Here is a 17721-nt window from a genome sequence, read left to right as displayed (position 1 = left end):
AAAAAAAAAAAAAAAAAAAAAAAAAAAAAAAAAAAAAAAGGAAGGTAGGCATGGTGGGTTAGCCAGAGTAGGGTCAGCATGCAGACCTGTGGTCCCTGATTCTAAGAATCTTCTGGAGGAAGGAGGGGACATTCATTCTCTGCTTGACCTTTTATACACCTAGCTGGGCAGGGGAGCCTTGGCCTTGGAGGCATAGCCCCTGCATCCAGAATGAGGTGAATTCTGCCTCTGGTCAACCAGGATTATTATAAAGCCTAAATTGACCTAATTTGGAAAGCAAGCTTTGTGCCCTCTAAGTTTTATGCTCAGTGTCTGCTATTGTTGGGCAAGAACTTCCATAAAATAGTGCAAATCATCTCAGTATCATCAGAGAGGGGGAGGCAAATAACAAGGGGCAACATGGACAAGTCAATAACTTGGGCTCAGGACTGGCAATATGGTCAGTGTGATAACTTGTCTTTGGGGATTGTCCCACATCATTTCTTTCAGCCTCCAAACTCTTCCTAACCTCTGCCTCCTATGAGTTGCCTTAAAAGTCTAGCTTTTCTATGCTGTTCCCAGCTCAAGCAAAATGCCCCTGTAACCCTTACTCTGGTAGGTCCCTTGAGATCTGATTTCTCTCTAAGAGCTTCTCCACTCCCTGGTTTGATTGCATTATCTCACCTGGGAAGGTAGTTTCCTTTTTTAGCTTTCTGTTCATTTCTCTTCACCTCTTTCTCCTTCCTGCTGTTTCTCTGATCGCACTTTGCTGGCCTTCTATCATATTGGTGTCAATTTGTCACCTACTATTGTTTTCTGTTTTTGGGGGTGATGATTTTCTGAAGGGTAATGTTCTTGTTGTTACACTTTTAAACAAAAAACAATAGTTTCATCAAAAGGGATCCTCAATCATTTGATACAGTAAAAAGGCACCAAAGATGGATGCAATTTGGGGAAAACGTTCTTCCTTGTAGGAGGGAAAAGCAGTAGGAGCTGGTTCCCAGTGTAGGGATAGACAAGGAGCTGATGGTGGTACTGCTTAGACTCTGCAGGAGGCACAGGAGGTCTAGAGCTCCAAAACATGGCAGCTATGGTGGAGCAGGTGCTTTAGGGTTTTATTTTTAAAAGTCTCTGCCCTATTGGCAGAGTGAAACTGACCCCTTAATGTTGTCACATGTGACTCAAACCTCTTTCTAGTGCACTTGATCATTTTCTCCAGAGATGATTTCCTATGAAAAGAGCTGAAAAGTGCCTAAGTGATTTCTAGAGAGTCTTAGCTCTCAAAGACAAGCTAATAGGCTGTAGACCTTCTTGTTGTGGTTTGGTGTACAAGCATAGAACACTCAGTAATTTATGTAGAAAAATGTTGGAAGACTCCAAAGAAGCCTAGACAAAGAGGGAATCAGGTGAATCGAGATCATGGAGTTGCTTTTTAAGGACCCTTTAGGGGTTACTTTCCTCTCAAAATGCTCTATGAATTTCTATGAAGAAATGGGTATGAAGAGTTTTACTCAAACTGGGCTCAAGACTCCTGTGGCTCAGGATTCTCAGGCTGACAAACTGGAATAGTGTCTGTGGTGACATGGTCTGTCTCGCGTCATCGGAAGCTCTTCCACCCTCCCTGCTGCTCAGTTTGGCTCTGCATTCTACTGCCTTCACACAGAAGCAGCTGCATAAATGAAGGCCCTCCCATCTCCATTTCTGTCCAGTGAAATTCTACCTCTCCTTTGGCCCAGCTTAAATGTCACCTCCTCTGTAGAACCTTCCATGAGTGTCCTGTTGGAAGTCAACATTTCCTTCTCTGGGCTCAACAACCATTTGGTTGGGAACTCCCCTAGACTCTTAAAACCTGGACAGCATATTAGTGGAGGTCTTTTCTTCCCCCACTAGGCCGTAAACTACAAATGAAGATATTGAGCTCCAATGTGATGCTAAGGCCAGAAAGGTGGCTTTATTTTTTCAGCCATTAAATTCCTAAAAAGGGGCTTCTCATTGCTCTCTGTCTGTGGGGAAGTGCCTAAAAGGGCTCCTCATGGCCTTGTCTTTGCAAGAGCATAGTCAAGTCTACAGAAGTATTTGAGCAGCTGTGGCAAGGCAATCCTGACCACATGGCCCATCTTTTTCATTCTCCAGCTGATTTGATCAAAGGCCACTTTGGGAACAGCTCTGTCCTAAGAGCCACTAAGAGCTGTGGGGGCAGGAGTAGGGAGGAAAGACAAATGTCAGAATTCTTGATGATCCTTTGTAGCAACTGGCCAACTGGGGGATGAGAATGGGTGACAGAGCCTTTCACCTTTAGGGTCAACAGCATGCCAGGCTACAGGGCCAGGAGGCCAGAACATCTGTCAGCTGGGCAGCAGCTCCTATGAATGAATTGACTTTGTCTTGTTGGGGGCAGGGATGAATGTGTGTTTATTTGCTCAACAGAAAGCCATGTAAACCAGGGATCAAAAGGAAGCCCTGGTGATGGTAAGAAGCCCAGTTACCATCAGACAGAAAATGCCACCAGCAATAGAAAGGAGTACTTGGGGGGCTCAGGAGGAAGAGTCCTCTGTTTTGGTAGAAGTCCCCTTGCCTCTTTATGAAGCGTTCAGAGGCAGAGGATTGAAGGAGTCAGAAAGTACCCTTGCTGGCTCCAAGAAATCCACACAGATGGAGCTGGCCAGTGGGGGCCTGGCCCAGCCAGCTTCTTTCCCAGCTTCCCACAAGCCATGTGAGCAAGTTTACATTTGCAGTCAGCTCAGGACTTGTTTTCTAATTTGAAGAAAAATAGTAATCCATTATCCTAGGGGTGATTCTTTGCCCCCAACCCAGTTCCTTTTTCTCACTTTACCTAGTCCTGTTGGCTCTTCCTCAGCAACAACTAAAGTGGGACAATGATCATTAGCATTTGAGCAATTTTTTAGACAACAAACTAGCAATGCTAAGAGTTACTGAGAAAGCAAGCGTTCAGGGTTTCAGAAGCAAAGGATGCACAATATAGGCATGGAAGGAAATGTTCTGGACCACTGTTTAATAAAAGAATCCCTTAAATTCCATCATAATAAAGGCAAATCTGGAAGAGTCCTTAGAAGCCATCTATTCCATTTTTCCCCCCTCTCTATGCAACTGTTTTCTTTCTATGATAATAAAGTAAAGTGAACAGGAGTTAGGGATGAGATACTTAGTGCCAGAAGCTGAGCCAGGGTGAGAAGCCAAGTCTTCCTGATTCCCACATAATCTTTCTACAAAGATAGAATGTTTCTGGATTCTTTTATGTTAAATAATACACATCAACTTTTAAAAACACAAGCTCATGACACATCTCTAACTAAATATCTTACCATAGCATGCACTATGAAGTAGTTATACCATTACTATTAATCATCACCCAAGGGCATAAATGGTAGTAAGATGTCAATATAACAATTGAAACAATTTCTTATACTTAATTTTTCATGGCATGGGCTCCGTAAAAGTTTGAATTATTCTATTGGCTCTAAAAATGATAAATAAGTCAAAAATATAGAATAACTTAAATGGCATTTGGGCATTAAATATCAGCTTATAGTCAGTGAACAGATAACCTTATACCATCACCTGGGGCTTCACCCAAATCAGTAGAGGGCCATTTAATTTTATGCTACCCCAAAGAGTAGCTGCATCCCAGCTGGTGGGTCCTCCCTGGCTCTTACTGCAATTCTCCTTTCCAGTCTTTCTTTGCTCTCTGATGTCAATTCTGTGACTAGGGGCAGAGATCTGGGTTTAGAAGATCCTTTCTCTGCCTCTAACTCATTCTTCAAATTTCTTCTCTGTGAAACTTTCCTAGGTCCTCCATCCATTCCTCAGAATGGCCCAAATCCTGCACCCTCACCCCCATTGTCATGCTCCTACGGCACCCTGTCCATAATGTCCCTTACAGCCCCAGCATAAGGTGACTCTACTAGGTCTCCACCAGCCCTAGAGGTGTTCTTGTTTATAATTCCTGACCTTTAAGCCTCAAAGGCAACTGTGAAAATGTAAATGCTAGTTGGTAGAACTGGGATTCCCACAAAGTCTGCTTCACTAAAAAGAAGATAACACTCCTGGGGTTGGCACTAAACAGGGAGGAGAGCGAGGGAGCTGGCAGAGAAGGAATCTGCAGGAAAGCCTTGTTGAAATTGTGGAGGTTGAGGTAGACTATGAGAGCCTGGGCCTTGGAGCTGACCCCTGGGTCATTGGAAAAGAAGCCCCTCTAGGAGGGAACTGAGGAGGGGCTGCAGCAGCAGTTCTGAGTGATACAATCAAGAAGGCATTAAACACTGAAGCAACAGCCATTATTATAGAGAAGAAAATGGCTCTCTATTCCCATGTACCACCCTCTAGGCCTAGCTGCTATTTGGCTTGCAACTTGCCTGCTGGGAAAGAGGAGGTTGCCATTGATCCTGAGCCAGGGGCAAGTTAGAGATGGGAGAGGGACACCTGGGGGTTTGGAGACTGGGCCTCTTGTCTTGGCTCTACTGCTAGTTGTTTTTGTGGCTTTGGGCAAATCTGCTCCCTCTGATAGGGCCTCAGAATAATCCAGATTAGATGACAAAAATAATTCTAAAACTCCTTCCAGGCCTAAAGGTCTGAGATCTCAAGCGCTACATGAGCTTGATTTCCACCAAAAACCTGTTCATTGGTGTCTCTGTTTAAGGTGGGCTTCCAAGGAAATAATTCACAATTCATCTGACACCCTGGCTTGAGGGTGTGAGTCCTAACCAGGGAGACCAACCAGGAATGTCTTTTCTTGGGTGCTCAAAATAATTTGTTTTCTAAAACTGTATTTTGGAGATATATAAACATTAGTTTCAGAAAAATTATTCCCAATAATTTATTTCACAAACAGGAACATGAAAAATAAATGGCAGTGGTGACAGAGGGAGGACTCATGAGGAACAGCATTATTTTCTTTTGCTAAGTAAAGACATGGAGGGAAAAACCAAACTCTGATCTACTGTCGTTGTTTCATGTTCAGCATAGACCATTTTAATACCAAAAAAAGTGAAGAGGATATAATCTCAGCATAAAGGGCAGTCCTTTACATTGAATGCAGCTTTAAAAAAAAAAAAAGGAACCTCATTTCAGTGAGAAGTTTCCTATGGAAAGACACTGGTCCATGGACTGGCCCTGAGGATCATCAGTCTAGAGGTGATAGTGCCATGTGATGAAGGTCAGTGGATCCACATTACTGCTTGTTCTTTTAAGTGTCTAGCCCACACTATAAAGAATTGACTGTGAAGGTCTCCATTCCTGTTACCCTGTGTGTGTGCCATCTTGATTTAGGAGAGGGGTACTCATGAAAGCATGTCAAATCTACAGCCATTCTTTTCTATTTCAAATCCTCCAATCTCAGAGGAAGAATGTATTTTACTTCTCCTCAGACTCGTTCTCTCAAGGCCCTTTCTACCATAACCCCTCCCCAGATGTTTGCTGCTAAAATGAACTCCCAACACCTGCCCCCTCCCCCAGCCGCAGTCTGACAAAGATGCCACCCCACCCCCCACCCGCAACCTGTTATCCCCTATTGCTCTGGAAATGTGTAGTCTTTGCCCTGCTGCCTCCCACCCTCCCAAGCCCTTCTTACCTCTCTTCTACCTGGCTTCTATTCTCACCTCTCAGGAGACAATGGAAAAATCGAGAAGCAACTTCCTGAAACCTAGGGGCCTTTCCTTTGTTGTCCTCAAACTCAATCTGTCTGCAATCTTTAAAATGCTCCCACACACCTTGAAACATCCTTCTGCTTGCCTTGGTCAGCCTGGCCATATTTTCCTGAGCCACTTCTCTCTTTTCTCACTCTTCTCTGCACTCCCCAAACTCCCCTAATGCCAGAGCTTTGTGACCTGTGATAGGGCCATCTTTCTTTCCCCAAACAGACCTGACCTGTTGGCCCCTCAGTCTTCTCAGGAAATGTGAAGAAGTTGACTGCCTCAGTCAAGTCCAGTGGGATGGAGGAAGGAAGCATCCATGAGTTTGGATTTTTTTCCATTTTTATTCCAGTCTCTCACTTAACTCTAGCGGTCTATACCCAACATCAATGCCTTCCTGAGAGCCTCCTAGGTGTGAAGTACTCTGGTGTGCTTTTGAGGACAAGGATGTTAACATTAATACTCTATGGTCTTTGCCTTTATAGGGTTCCCCAGCTCATGGGGTGATAGTGGGGGATTGGTGTTTTGGTTTACCTGGAGGCAAAGCAATTTGGTAGAAACTCCATGAGAGAGGGGCAGTAGGTTAGGGGAGTATAAATGCAAAGGAAGATCTCTGGTGGGAACTGAGAGGAAAACTGGCCAGGGTAAAGCTAGTCTGGACTCCTGCTTAATGCTTTGGTCAACGTTTCACTTGTCCTTCTGAATCACCCTGGCATTATCAACAAAGAATAATACATGATCCTTCTGGGAGTAAAAAGCATTTAGTAACGCTTCACAAAAAAATCTTTTGTAAATATTGTGTCCTACCTCAAAATTATTATTTTTTTTAAGAAAAGAACATTGTTAATTCACTGCAAGCCCACTCAGCCACTGAAGAATTTAGAATATTTGGCTAGAGAGCTCTGTAATAAACAAGTGGTTCAATTATTCTAGTTTCATTATACAATGTATCAGACATTCTTTGGCATCAAGGAATTAAAGCACATTTTCTCTGGCAAATGGCAATAATTTTTGAAGACCTATCCTACACAAGTGGTTCTTGACTAAATGTAGTTCCATTAAAAAATAAGGGTTTTCACATGATTTAACCTCTTATAGTCTAGTCTCATTGGGCTCATTCAAGGGTGGGGGCAGGAGCTCAGACTTGCTAATTTTCTGTTTAAAATAATTTGGGCAAATTCTGCAGTGGACACCATTTGGCACCAGGCATTGAACCCCTAAGGCTTGTTCCCCACAACTCAGCAGATCATCAGGGCCCCTTTCCCTGTGTTACCAGTGTTCCTCCCTCAGGTAGACCTTTCGTGGAGCACCGAACCCCAGCTCTCCTGGCAAGCCCCTCAATGCTGGGCAGAGAAGCAGAGCGCCTGGTCCTTGGGGACTGGGCCTGTGGCCACTAAAGGGCCCCTATCAGAGAAAAGGGCTTCTCCTGAGGAGACAGCTGCTCTCCACCCATGTTGAAGGACCCCAGTCCCCCTCCCAATGTAAATGTATAGGCCCAAGCTCCTTTGTGCAATTTAGAAAAAGGTGTCCCATCTGGATGGATATAACACTTGGCAAGGAAGCAGGGGCTGGATTTTACTCACACTTGACTCCTGTGCGTGTGTCCCCAAGTAAAGGGAGGTCTCCCCTTGGCTTTTGACATCATTCTCCTTGGACAGCCTCCCTCCAAAGGCAGAAGAAATGGGAAGAGGCCAAGGAATAGGCTACATTTGTGAAAGTCAGATATGATTTGCCAGTCTATGAAAATGCTCAAAGCTTTCAATGGTATTTTTGGGTCTACAAGACTCCTTGCCAGCCTGAGCCATTCCCACTGCTGCTTGGAGGGCTAGGCAAGATGATCTCCCAGATTCTAGCATCATACTAGACAGTATCTACCTTTATAGGCCAGTGATGGTGGCAGAATTACTACCAGTGAGGAGCTAGGGTTGAAAGGTGGGGTTACAAAACTGCTGAACGAAAGTGTGGTCTGTCCAGGGGTGATACATAATCTGGTTGGGGATGATTTCTCTCTTTAAGCATTGCACGGGTTAAGAATGGGGTGATTAAGTCTGTGCAGTTCAGTTGACTGTCCAAAGAGGCCCTCCAGGCCTCCCACCTTTTCCAGTCCTCTCTTACTGCCAAATTTTTTGAAAGAAGAGTCCATACTTGCTATCTCAGTGGCTCCCCTGCCCACCATCTGACTGGATCTGATTGATGGAGAGCACCACTGTGATCCTTGCTGAAGCTGCTGGCCTTTTCTTGGTTATTTTTGTTGTTGTTGTTTGTTTTATGTTTCACTCATTTGTCAGTGTCAAGTGTTCCAAGCTAATGGTTTCTCTTTCCTGTTTTTACACTGTCCTCCTTTGGACTCCAGTTAAATGGCTCTCTCCCGGTTTTCATTCTACTCTGGCGGCATCTATTCTGCTTCTTCATCAGTTCCTCAGCTGAGGGTATCCCTCAGGGCTCCAGCCTAAGCTTTTGACCCTGATCTCTACCCTCTATGTGGGAGATTTGATGTGTCCTGGAGTTTCCAATGTAATGGCCATTCAACTAACTGACCCCCAGATTCGTATCTTCTGGTCCTGATCTATTTCCAGATCTCCATGCCCACATTTCAAACTGCAGGCTGCACTGCTGCCCGTCCCGCCAGCCCCTTGACATGTTCAAAGCCATTTTCTACCTTCTATTTTGCTTCTCCTTTTGGCTTCTCTAGAGAAACATTCTGCAGTGCAAAGGGCAAGGACTTTGGGTCACGCCCCTAGATTAGAATCCTGGTTCTACACTTTTCTGTGTAGTCTTTGAAGCAAGATCCTTTTTTCTCTTGTTCCATGGATGCTACCAATGGTCATTCTGTAATAAGTACTTGTTAAATGTTGGTCCTTTTGCCCATTTCTTGTTATCATGAACTTGTCCCTCTAAAGTGGGCTTGCCTCATTCCCAGGTGATTCCTGGTAACCTGCACAGGAACCTCAAGTCAGGTAGAAACTGAGGAGTTAGAGGAATGTGGCTTAGCCAGGGGACCAGCCAGGGAAGACGGCATTCAGGAGCTGGTTTTACAATTGTTCAGTTAATGTAATTACTTTCTTTTTCCCTATACCTTCCCAAATCCATGTCAATTCTTCCAAACCATCTCTCACATTGGTCCCCTCCTTTCTACCTTGAGGGGAAATTATCTGGGTCCATGGCCAGTCTCTCTGCCTTTAGGTTCTTCCCATTCCAATCCACCTTTCCCATTGCCACTGCCTGAAACACAGCTCTGATCGTATGAATTCCTTGTTAAAAACTTTCAGTGTCCTCACCCGATTCCATATATTCACTTTCAAGGTTTTTATAATCTGCCTCTCAACCTAGTTTTCTGCCAAATTTAGGCTGGCCCAATCACAAGGCATGCTGGGACCAAACTTACACATACTCTAGGGGCAAGGGAAGGGAAGGGAAGGGTAACTAGTGTTCCACCCACTGGTGTTCAATCTAAAGGTTGGGCACAATGCTGTGGGGCCCTGGTGATGTTCAAAGTGAAGTGGCTGTTTCACCTGCACCTAGGTGCTGTGCTCTAGCCCTCAGGGCAAGAAGCATGGCAAGTCTTAGGCAGAGGATCCAAGCCTCTGCCCAGGCTAAGCAGTTTTAGAAGTCAAGGCACTACTAGAGGACCAGTTAGAAATCCAGACAGTCTCAGGAAATGGAGCCAAATTCTAATGCCTAGATGCAGAGCAATGTGACAGGGAAGTGGGGAGGAAAAAAAAAAAACAACGCTATGATCTTGGGCTTAAGGCATCAATATTAACTCTGTACTCTGAAGGCAGAACCTCAGCTGTTTATCTTCTGCTTCTTGGCTTTAGGTAAGAATCTTGCAAATATTGCTTGCTTAATTGGTTTAACACACCTCACTAGCTCACCTCATTCTGTAGAAGGTGCCAGGTCCTTTGAAAGTTCTCTACAGCATCTGGCCATTGGAATTCTCACAGCCAAGACAGAAGACAGATGGGTAGTGTTTTGGTCATAAATCTCCATCTTAGCACTGAGCAAGATGTTTACCTACTGGATGAAAACTTTTTTCAAACTCTCCTGGAGATTTAGGAATAAGGAACTCCTATCATTGTCCTTTGGCTGACAGGCATTATTTTTCCACTTTGAAGAACTGAAGCTTTCTCCAGTTCAGAAACATGAAATGAATAGTCTACCATGTGTTGGGAATGTAATGGCCTACAACCATCTCAGTCCCTTGACCAGGCCTAGCAAGTATCCCATGAATCCCATTCTGGACTTAATTCGTTTTATTATTAACAGCTAACATTTACTGAGTGCTTACTATGTGCCAGGCACAGTGCAAAGGTAAACATATTGCCTCCTTCCCAGGTGGCTCCTGGGAAACTGAGTAGGAATGTGAAGAAAAGAGAAACTCTGAAGAGTTAGGGGAGAGCAGGCCCAGGCAGGCTGGGACCAGCCAAGGAAGACAGCTTTCAAAAGATGGTTTTGTGACTCAACTTCAATTTCACACCTGCTGTCTGCCTGCCACTCATCCACTAGTGGGCCTGAAGTTCACTGGTGGGGAAGGGGCATGGTGGAGGGATGTGGCAGTTGTTCATGCTTGACACTCACCAGCTTCTTCTGGGTCTGACAGTATGAGTGTGTGTAGGACATTGGAGCACTGGAAGAGAGCCTCCCCTAACTCCTTCAGTCCCCTGAGGTTCAATGCAAATATTCCTACAATGGGAGAAGGTCTCATTCTTTGATTCACTGGTAAAAGGCTTAAAATACAAATAGCTCTAGAGAAGGTAACAGGGTTGCCTCCCACTTGTAAGAAGAGATGAATGCCTCAGAAAAGTTTTCTGGCAATGGCTGGGGAAAGGATGACCCAAAATCTCCTGAGGCGAGTGGGGAGAAAAGAGGGCAGCTGAGAGTTTTGAGAGCAAATGTGCCCTCAGAGCATTGAAGAAGGTCCCAAAGTACACACCCAGCTAGAGACAGGACAGTGGTTTATATCTTCTTCTTGGAAGATGGAAGAAGCCAAGATCTTGGCTTGGAAGAAGCAAAGAAAGATGACAAGCAGAGCCAAGTTCACATCCTTGTTGATGAGAGGATGACTCTTGGAAAATGAAGCTTGGATAGGAGTCAGGTACAGGGGCACCTGGGAGAGCTGCTCCATGCCCTTAACCATCCCCAAGAACTGCACAAGCAATGGTGTGGTCACCTACTCATCCAAGGGCCCTCTTTTCCCAAATTCATGATTTGAGAAGGAATTCTTTTAAAATGTTTTTGGAAATGTGTATGAAGTCTAACAAGGCACTTGAAATACAGACACATGTATATTTAATAAAGCAAAAAACAAATTACCTTCTTTGAATAAAACACCAGGAAAGTGGGACTGTCCCAGATAATTTCAGCATGTCTGGTTGTGAAAATCTGTATCCCATATCCCCTCCTTCCATGAAAAATGTAACCAAAAACTCTAGTTCTATATTCTATAGCAGTAAACTCATTTCAGAACAACCCCTCCAGCTTAGCACACCTTCCATTTCTCTTGGCAGTACAAGAAGGAAGCTGGAATACAAGTGTGTGTGTGTGTGTGTGTGTGTGTGTGTGTGTGTGTGTGTGTTGGGGGGGTGGCTGTCATGCACCATATTTCAGATCCTTTTGTTGTATTAAAAGCTGGCAAAACAGTCTGAAAGATAGCAAGACCTTCTCATCAACAGTGGGCAGATCATGCAATAACTAGAGGGACAGATGGGAGGGCAAAGGGCACAGCAACCTCCTATCATGATTTAAACAAATGGTCAGTACCAGAGGTTCACAAAATGGAGGTTGGGTATGTCCCATCAGAGTTGCAAAGCAGAGACCAGGCCTAGAGCAGAGAGGAATAGTCCTGAGTTTAACAGGGAGCGAGCTGTTGGGCCAGGGGTTCATATCAGGGCCTCTGGGGCTTCTGTTTCCAGGGAGTAGAATAGAAGGCGAGGGCAGGGGGTGGAGAATAAAAGCAGAGGAGCAGGCTAAGGGGATAAATGAGCTGCAGGAGCATGTGGGAGAGTGAGGAGGTAGAGCTATAGTGCTCACTAGACAGGCTGATCCAGAGCAAGGAAACAAGGTCCAACATTCCTGGGTACCTAGTGGTAAAGCCTCAGGTGCAAGAGTCCCAAGTTTCAGCAGGGGAATCATAAGGGGTGTGGGATGGTGGAATCTGTGACTTGAATAGCAGCTGTGGAACACTAGGAGTCAGCTCCAGGGCACCAAGGCCCAGATTAGACTCCTGGGGGTGGGCAGTGAGTTGGAACCACACTGGACAGTGGGCAGAGTTGTGGCCGCATGAATAAGAATTCTTGTCTCAAGACATGATTTGTCTGGGAATGGGGCATGACTGACAGCTCAGATAACTCAGTTGTCAGGATCTGAGAAAGACCAGGGAAGGTAGGGGCTGATGACATGAGGCAAAGGGTAAACAGTTTCATTCTTTCAAAAATCACTGCCCAAATACTAAATGCTATAGGCATTTGGCAGCCCAGAGATAGGAAGATGAGTAAGACATGATCCTTACTCTTGAGTGGTTCGTAAATTTTTAGGGGAGATAGCCTGGGGAAAGATAGACTCCAGTGCCTTAAGATGTTATGTCCAATTCATGGTCCTTTTAAATTATTGTACAAAAGCAGCTATTACATTTCACTCCAATAATACTTGTTAGCTTAAGTATATCAAATCTACTCTTCAACAGACTATTTCACTGAGGCATTGAACTTGTCAACATTCCACCTTCAATTCACAGCCCACCTCCCAAGATACATATAAGTTGGAACTTCCTGTTAGTTGTCATTAAACTCATCTGGTGACCTGGACCTGCTTTGTGTTGGACATCAAGAAGGTGGTGCTTCTGTTTCCTTTAATAGCTTTAGCCCTGAATCACTGAAGAGCATCAGGAGTCTATTTAGTATTTCTTTGGGAGTTTTAACTGAATGACTGGGGAAAGGGGCCATTTGAGAGTAGGAAGAAGACCTGGCCAGGGCAGACTCAGGGAAAAGGTGCTTGGGCCAAGGAGAGGAGAAGAGGCCTGGGGGATCTGTGGAGGAACAGAGCTACAGCTGCCTGACAACCTGACAGGAGCCTCACAACATCCTTAAGGAACCGGCACACTGGAAGAAGCCCCAAGTTCAAGTGGGCTTGGTTTTTCCTGGTTGCTTCAAAACAGACCTGTCCAAATTTGCCAGAGAAACATGCCACATCAGGGTTCACCTTGCTTTAGTAGTGCCTCTTGGAAACAGTCATGCTAACCCATTGCATGCCACCTTCTCTCTTGGCCAAAGAGTCTTGATTGTTTTTTCTTTTTTTTTTTCTTTTTAATTTTATTTATTTATTTATTTATTTTTCAATATATGAAGTTTATTGTCAAATTGGTTTCCATACAACACCCAGTGCTCATCCCAAAAGATGCCCTCCTCAATACCCATCACCCACCCTCCCCTCCCTCCCACCCCCATCAACCCTCAGTTTGGTTGTTTTTTTTTAAAGAACATATTTTCCATTACTTTGGGATTAGTCTAGGGAAGGACAGGATGAGTAAGGAAAGAAAGACTGATAACTTTTCTAGCTCATCCAAAAATTCTGTTTTGTTTGGAGTGGGTGTCATTTGGATGTGTTATGAGTGGGAGGAATACATGGTGGAAAGCCCCACTCTTGTCCATGGCACCCAAAGATGGAAATGATAGTAGGGTGAATTGAAAGCTTTTCCTGCTGGAATCATCCTCAGTTGGAGCGGCACCTCCTGTCATCTCTAGAGGACTCCTAAAGGTGTATTCTGAATCTGCCACAGCTTACCTCTCTCAAGATATCATGGGCATGAAGTGTCCACTTCTTGCTTGTACACCAGCCATTGTATCTCCTGTGCATTATCCCTGCCTTTTATTTCCTTCTGGGTGACTTTCATCAACCTTCTACTGATTGCCTGCTCCATGCTTACAAATCAGCAAATCCCCTGCAGAACGAAAACAGTTGGGAAACCCTGAATGGGGAGGAGGTGATGATGTCTGGAGCATACACAATATGAAAATATTTGCTCTGCTTGGGAGGATTCCCTTAGGCTATCAAAAGACTTGGAGGGTATAGACAGAAAAACACACTCTTCTTGAGGCAGATTCCCTTAAGCTATCAAAGGACTGAAGCCTTTACACAGTGGGCTTTGGACATGCCTAGTATTCAGAGCACACAGCCTCAAAATGTGATGTGATGAGTGAAATAAGAATCACTTTGTACTCTGCTGGTTGAAAATTGTGGTTCAGACAGGGGAAAAAAATGCAACAAAACAAGTTCCTGAAGATAGAGCAGTTAGTTTTTTGCTTCTTGGCCTGTACCTTAGCCCACCTCATTTAAAGACGTGTGTCTGTCCTAGGCTTGAGCAATCGGGTACAGAGGAGTGGGGTGGGGGGAGGGTGCTTACCTGCAGATCAGAGGTGGCTGATGTACAGAGGAGGTGACGTACAGGTAGAAAGAGGAAGGACACAGGGATAGATGAACTCACAGGGGGTCAGAAGAGACAGGAGGATGGAGAGTAGTTTGATTTATGAGAATTTTGCTCAGTTTAATTGTACTTTGCTGAAACAACATTGTTGGCTTATAATTGTGTTGCAATTGTGTTGCAATTAGTGATTCTCTCCAATTTTTTTCCTCTGGAGAATTAGAATATTTCAGTTAGTAGGCTTCTGTGAAATTTTTTCAGTGTGAACATCAGCGTATACACCTTGTATACATCACTTCATTAAGTTCAAGAAGACCCTTAGCTTCTATTTGCTTCCACGTTTCCCTCACCACATCATATTCTTCTCTTGTTTCCCATCCCTCTCCCCAGTCTTTTCTTACTCAGTAAACTACTTAACAGATGTGTATAATTAATACCTGTAAGCTGCCAAAGGCAGTGACTAGAAGTAAATTACCAGCTGTGAAGAGGGTCATCTGGGGCCAGACAATGTATGAGAACATCATGGTTCTTTGCCCAAGAAAGGCAGTAAAATTGGAATGTGTGGTGGTGCTTGTTGGGCTGTAATCTTTTGTTAATTATCACACAAATCGTAGTCCAAGAGCTCCCTGCCTTGAATTAATGTCTGGTAACAAAATAAGTTGGACACATGTGCTTGCTCTGGAGTGAGTGGTGGTTGGTGGACTCTTCATTGTGGTCCTTAACATATCAGAGCAAGGTATCTCAAAGGCTTCCTAGAAGAAGGTTGTTGTAACTCCTGGAATGGCAAGCTGGCTTCCAGAGTGTTGGTATGACCACAGCATTGGGAATTTGGTGTGGATGGAAGCCATATTTTCTGTGGCAGGGGTGGAGAGGGAGAGGGCAGGGAGAAGAAGGGGTGTTCCAGCACAAGAGATGGGATAGAGTTATTACAGGTAAATTTTCCTGGATAGTTGGATAAAGCCTATTGCTGGTGACAGGTGTAAGAAGAACAAGTCTTTCCTAAGCACCCAAGTGATACACTATGTCTGGCCTTGCTCTTTAGGTAATTGTTGGAGAACTGGTGGGTGTGCATGTGGATGGGCATATACCCCACAAAATCAGGATGCAATCTGGGTGAGGAGCAAGATGTTTACAGGAATTTTTGTTGAGTAGAGCTGTAACAATGTGCCAAAAGGGGAAGATGAAATGTGATGCCTTAAGGCCTCCCATCAATGCAAGGGAGAGGCGAGGCTATAAGGGGGGGTGCAGGGGGCATGATCAGGGAAGGCAACTATAACCATGTGTGTCTTGAAGTCTGTTCACCATTGGCTCAGGCCTCTGTGTCTCAAGGTCTTAGCATGCCAGAAGTCCCTGTGGACTACGATGAAGGTTTTTGAATCCAGAGAGGCAATCAGAACAAGGGCAAGTTCGGTTGCCATACCTCTGGCCAGCATGAGCAGCTGTCCTCTGATACAGCAGACCCTCTGCCCCTTTATCTCATGCCTCCCAAAGGTGCTCTAGAGTTCAGATTGAGGCAGTTGTGCTTTGCTGCCCTTGCTCCCCAAACCCAACTTTCTAATAGTAACTACTGGGCTGGGTGGCTGGAGGTGACTTTTCCAGGGCAGGCCTTCCTCTGGTGCCCTGGATTCAAAGAGTAGCTTTCTGCCTAGCACATGGCATCTGGCAAGGTAAAATTGCTTGGAAAAAGCAAACGTTTTAGTGATGGTCAAGCTTGTACTAGGTTGCATGCAGAGGTCCTTGAGAGGACTCCAAACACTTGAAGCAGCCTCCATCCTTATCTAGCAGGTCATGTTCTGCTACAGGCCTCTTCTGGGAATTTCCTGGAGAAATATGAAGAGAGTTGCAGGCCACTACCCTGGAACTTCCCAGGATAGGAGTGGGTCCTTCCTACCTTGTAGCTAGAGAGGGTCCTGTGTAAGCCTTTCTAGAAATGGTGTCTTGGATTCCCATACAGGAGAGGCAAGTCCTGGAGAAATTACTGACAGTTGGGCAGCAGGCAGTCAATGGATCCAGATCTTCAAGTGCTCAGTCAGGAGTGGAATTGGGACACTGGATTCCCCAACAAAAGGCACCAGCAGTGGCAGCCACTTTTGCAGAGAATGCCTTGGGGCTTGAGGTCTCTCAGTGTAACATCTCCTGATCTGGAGGCAGGAGCCCACTGTTAAGAGTTCCCAGCTGCTCCCCCATTCCTGAGATTGGGAGATGGAGTTTGCATGGGCTGGGCAGCTTCCCAGTAGTGGTGGGGTCAAGGTGTGGGGGCTCTGTGGTTTATTGGACTTGTGAATAAGTGGCCTGCCACACTGTGGGACACAAAATGACTCCAGACTGCATTCCTTGGTGCAAACAGTCACATGCATGCAAAAAAAAGTTCCTTTCAAAGATTCAAGTGGGGACATTTGTAGGCAAAGCCTTTATGGATCGAAGCCTATTTCCTTTAGTCACATAGTGTTGACAACTGGGTGGATCCTTCATAGACAATTGCATTTCCTCACCTCCACCCAGGTAGGTGAAAGCCTGGAGCCTGCCAAGGTCTGGTATCCAGAATGGTGCCTCCTGATAGGCAAAGAAGATGTGGGGCCTCATGTCTCAGAGGTAGCAGCTAAGAATCCAAAGCAAATGCCCACAAGGCACAGGGGAGAGCCAAATCAGAGCCAAAGGAGTAGAAATACCAGAATTGATGGGTAAGAAGAAGGGTGGGCCTTTATTTATAACTGAGGTGCAAAATACAAATGTCTATAGAATATGCTCCTTTGGAGGGAACCAGGCATATGGGATACAGGGCCAAGTAATAGTTGAACCCCCTTGGGCCCATCCCTTCTGCTTGTTTTCTCCTTTGACTTAGAATTTAAGAAAAACATTTGATTCTAAATGAATGTGTTCTAAATGCAAAAGCCCTGTACAAAGTACTTGGAATAGGGGAAAGAAAAGCATAAGGTGGCTTCTGCCTCTGGGAACATAGAGTGGGGTTCACAGCTTCTTTCCCCCTTAGCCTCCTCTTCCTCTTTCTTATTCCTTCAACTGGTATTTCCTAAGTACTGAATATATGTTTGGACATTTTTATTTCTCTTGCCTTTTTCTACCTGTAATTCTTCTATCTTGGATCCCTTCCCTTTCTACTTCCATCTCTCTCTCTCTCTCTCTCTCTCTCTCTCTCTCTCAAAAAGGGGGGGAATAAAGAGAAATTTGGGGATCAGAAGGAAGAAAAAGACTTTAAGGGAAAATGTATGCTTAGTTGGTACACCTGGGTTTATTCTGTGATGCTCGCATGCTCTGTGTCCATGTCACTCACAGCGTAGGTTGGGGAGAGTCAGAGTTTCATTTCCTCCTGTAATGAACTCCTACTGAGCATTAACCTCATTCCATTTGCACAGGTTGTATTTTTTTTAACTCCTATATATTCCTAAATAAATTCAAGCTGGTTGTGGGTCTTATATCTACTCTGTAAATGAGAGAGTGTAAACAATGATGCCAATCTGACAGTGACCAGAACTAAAGAGTGAGAAAGCCAGACCTCTCGCCATCCCACCTGGTGTGTCCACCCCAGCCTACAGCTCTCTCTCCAACATACAGTATATCACAGTCAAGCCAAAGGCATCAAGTCTTCTAGGATGACAAGCATTTTGGAGGTTAGTAAGGGGGAAAAATCTCTAGGATCCTACGTATCCTTTTTACCTCTTA

The sequence above is a fragment of the Panthera uncia genome (genome assembly GCF_023721935.1).
Source record: "Panthera uncia isolate 11264 chromosome B3 unlocalized genomic scaffold, Puncia_PCG_1.0 HiC_scaffold_1, whole genome shotgun sequence".
NCBI classification, from domain to species: domain Eukaryota; kingdom Metazoa; phylum Chordata; class Mammalia; order Carnivora; family Felidae; genus Panthera; species Panthera uncia.
Note: the sequence above shows the minus strand (reverse complement) of the source record.